The following is a 4,217-nucleotide window of genomic DNA, read 5'->3' on the forward strand; positions in this document are numbered from 1 at the left end:
TGTCACATAGCTAGTGAGTAGCTAGGTCAGGATCAGAATGTGTGTCCTGTTCACAAGGCCATTCCTCTGGGACCTGAGAGAATGGATTTTGATAGGTGCAAAGGGACGAAGGACCTGGGATTCCTGAGGGAGCTCAGAGAGTAGAAGAAGGAGTAAGCTGGATGCAAGTAACAACTTCCTCCTCTTTTGTCCCTCCAGCAGCAGAAGGCAAGTGACAGTTATGAGAGAAATGGTGGGGTGGCGGAGAGAGCTCCCTGGGGAGAGGTCTTGTCTATAGGAGTCTCCTTTGATTGCTGGCCCCTCCCCACCCCTCCCGTTGTTTTCCCACTGCCCCAGTTTTATCAAAGGGCAATTAAGCCCTTTTTTCTCAACAGTCTAAGGAGGCTACATTTGTCACTCCTTTATTTTCCGGTCTGCCTTCTTCTCCTTTTTTTTTCCAACTAATGTGTCCTCTTATAATTAGAGTTTTACAGTCACTTGTAATTAGGCCCATTTAGTGCTTTACAGTAGGATACTTTTAACCTATTTCACCTTGTAATTAGGGACCTCCACCCAGGTATACATACGCAGGAAACAGATATAGATAAAGGGAGAGGGTAGGGGCTGGGTCAAAGGCACACATGGATATATGTACACACAAGCACACACATACACACAGGACTGTATGCTCGCTGGCTCCGTGCGTGGGGATGTCTGTGAGTGCAGCAGATGCACTGTTGCCTTTGTACAAATGCTGGAGCCATGTGGTTGTAAGGAGAGCATTTGGTTGTATGTTCAAGTATACTTGGGAACAGAAGGCGGGTATGGAGGGAGTCCCAGTTGGATGTGAATGTGTTAGGGAAAGGGAGTAGGCAAGCTGAAAAGTGGTCAGCTCCTATAATCTCTATCCAAGGAAGGAATTTATTGTTAATAGATAATACATGACACATGGTCCCAAATTCAAAAGGTACAAAAAGCTATACAGTAAAAAGAGCTCTCCCTCCTCTCCATCCCCAACCATCCAATTCTCTTCTCAAAAGGCAATTTTGGGTCTGGCGCAGTGGCTCACGCCTGTAACCCCAGCACTTTGGGAGGCCGAGGCAGGTGGATCACTTGAGGTCAGGAGTTCGAGACCAGCCTGGCCAACATGGCAAAACCCTGACTCTATTAAAAATACAAAAATTAGTCAGATGAGGTGGCTCTCACCTGTGGTTCCAGCTACTTGGGAGGCTGAGGCAAGAGGATCGCTTGGACCCAAGAGGCAGAGGTTGCAGTGAGCCGTGATCTCACCACTGCACTCCAGCCTGGGCAACAGAGCAAGATTACATTTAAAAAAAAAAAAAAAAAAAAAAAGACTGAGCATGATGGCTCATGCCTGTAGTCCCAGCACTTAGGGAGGCTGACGCGGGCAGATCACGAGGTCAGGAGCTCAAGACCAGTCTGGTCAATACGGTGAAACCCTGTCTCTACTAAAAACACAAAAATTAGTCTGGCGTGGTAGCACGTGCCTATAATCCCAGCTACTTGGGAGGCTGAGGCAGGAGAATCGCTTGAACCCGGGAGGCGGAGGTTGCAGTGAACCGAGATGGTGCCACTGCACTCCAGCCTGGGCAACGGAGCGAGACTCCGTCTCAAAAAAAAAAAAAAAAAAAGATTGGCTGTGCGTGGGGCCGGCGGGCAGTTGGCGTGAGCGGGACCGGAGCTGAGGCAGGAAGAGCCGACGCCACGGTGGAGAAGGAGGAGGCTGGAGGCGGCATCAGCGGGGAAGAGGCTGGCGCAGTATGACCGGCAGATCCGCCTGTGGGGACTGGAGGCCCAGAAACCGCTGCGGGCCTCCCGGGTGCTTCCTGTCAGCATGAAAGGACTCGGGGCTGAAATTGCCAAGAATCTCATCCTGGCTGGAGTGAAAGGACTGCCCATGCTGGATCACGAACAGGTATCTCCAGAAGATCCCGGAGCAGAAGATCCCGGAGCTCAGTTCTTGATTCGTACTGGGTCTGTTGGCGGAAACAGGGCTGAAGCCTCTTTGGAGCAAGCTCAGAATCTTAACCCCATGGTGGATGTGAAGGTGGACACTGAGGATATAGAGAAGAAACCAGAGTCATTTTTCACTCACTTTGATGCTGTGTGTCTGACTTGCTGCTCCAGGGATGTCATAGTTAAAGTTGACCAGATCTGTCACAAAAATAGCATCCAGTTCTTTACAGGAGATGTTTTTGGATACCATGGATACACATTTGCCAATCTAGGAGAACATGAGTTTGTAGAAGAGAAAACTAAAGTTGCCAAAGTTAGCCAAGGAGCAGAAGATGGGCCTGATACCAAGAGTACAACTTGATTCTTCTGAGACAACGATGGTCAAAAAGAAGGTGGTCTTCTGCCCGGTTAAAGAAGTCCTGGAGGTGGACTGGAGCAGTGGGAAAGCAAAGGCTACTCTGAAGCGCACGACCTCTGGCCACTTTCTGCTTCAAGTGCTCCCAAAGTTCTGCACAGAAAAAGGAAGAGATCCCAGTTCTGATACATACGGGGAAGATTCCGAGTTGTTGCTCCCAATACGAAACGATGTGCTTGACTCACTGGGTATTAGTCCTGACCTGCTTCCTGAGGACTTTGTCAGGTACTGCTTCTCCGAGATGGCCCCAGTGTGTGCGGTGGTTGGAGGGATTTTGGCACAGGAAATTGTGAAGGCCCTGTCTCAGTGGGACCCTCCTCACAACAACTTCTTCTTCGATGGCATGAAGGGGAATGGGATTGTGGAGTGCCTTGGCCCCAAGTGAACCCAAGACTTGGCAGCCCTGGAGATGCCAATTGCAACATGCCCGCCTGTATTCCCTGTCCCCCTGCTTCATGAAGGCATCTCCAGGCAAGGAAAACTGAAGTCATTGGCCCAATACAAAACATTTCCTGCGACGAAGGAGGTGGTGCCGTCATGCTGCTTCCCATCACCAGCAGCTGCTCGACAAGGGGCGCAGGGCAGCTGTCTTTGTTCCAGCACTGTTCAGACAGCCTGGCATCCCGGGCCCACCAGCCCCCCGAGTGAAGAGCACTTCCAAGCACCCCTCTGCCCCTTCTCTGTCCTCATGCTGTCATGGCCTCACCAGCCCTCTGGGGTATTGTGGGTGATGCCTGCCAGGAACGAGCATGCTCTGTTGCTTAGGAGCCTCTTGCCACCTTCTCGGACTTACTCCCCATCTGACGTCTTGCAGAGAGGAGCGTGACTTCAGATGGAGAGTAAGCCCAGGCCCCGTAAGGCACCAGTGGAAGTGCAGCTCCAAGCTCAGACAGGTGCCCTTAGAGAGGAAACCCACCACAGGCAAATGCATTGGAGTTTGAGACCCTGACAAACAACAGGTGGCATCTGGTGTGCTGTTCTTGAGTTTTCATTTAGGATTAGTTGAGTTCCAGCTGGGTTTTGGGAGAAAGGAGATGTTACTAAGTCTTGGATGTTAGGGCAAGACCCTGCAAGTTGCGTATTAGTAGGAGAGCTTGTCTTTCAAGGCAGGTTCCTGGGACTTCCGGGCTAGGAGGGAGGAGCCTGCCCTTTTAACAGAACCCCAGTCACCCATGCGGCCCAGGCCATTCAGAGGCTGTTGCATTTCAGGGCTGTGTTGGTCCTTTGTTTACCTCCTAAACCACAGCTGTCTGTGTTTCACATATGTTCTGAATTTTCCTTGGTTCTTTTTAAAGGAATGATAATGAAGTCACTTGCTTTAGGGGGAAAAAAAAGTCAATCTTAGGTAACAAGAAAAACACAGGCAATCTTTATTACCAGAGATATTCTAAATAGAGTTTTCCTAACAGAGTGATAGCCAAGTGTACACCTTGTTCTAAACCTTGCTTTTTTCATTTAAAAATATATCAGTTGTCTGTTATTGTTAATAGTCTTGGTTAGTGTTCCACATTTGTCTAGACAGAGCTTTTCTCTATCTTTTTAATGCCTGTATTGTGTTTTGTGTTCATACCACTATTGCTTAATTTACAACTCTCTCATGAAGTAAAAATGTTTTTTCTCATTTTAGGAAAGACATTTTTCTTTTTTCTTTCTTTTTTTTCTTTCTTTCTCTTTTTGTTTTTTCTTTTTGAGATGGAGTCTTGCTCTGTTGCCCAGGCTGAGTGCAGTGGTGCGATCTCTGCTCATTGAAACTTCTGCCTCCTGGGTTCAAGTGATTCTCCTGCCTCAGCCTCTGGAGTAGCTGGGACAACAGGCGTGTACTACCACACCTGGCTAATTTTTATAT

The 4,217-nt window shown here is 48.8% G+C and overlaps 1 pseudogene across 1 annotated transcript; it reads left to right on the forward strand.

The window, feature by feature from the left end:
• The first annotated feature begins 1,649 nt into the window (after window positions 1–1,649).
• On the forward strand, window positions 1,650–3,688 carry LOC105528279 (annotated as a pseudogene). Its single transcript, XR_001004337.1, has one exon. The product of XR_001004337.1 is annotated as an SUMO-activating enzyme subunit 1 pseudogene (transcript).
• The last annotated feature ends 529 nt before the right edge of the window (window positions 3,689–4,217 follow it).

The sequence above is a fragment of the Mandrillus leucophaeus genome, unplaced genomic scaffold (genome assembly GCF_000951045.1).
Source record: "Mandrillus leucophaeus isolate KB7577 unplaced genomic scaffold, Mleu.le_1.0 Scaffold71, whole genome shotgun sequence".
Lineage (NCBI taxonomy): Eukaryota > Metazoa > Chordata > Mammalia > Primates > Cercopithecidae > Mandrillus > Mandrillus leucophaeus.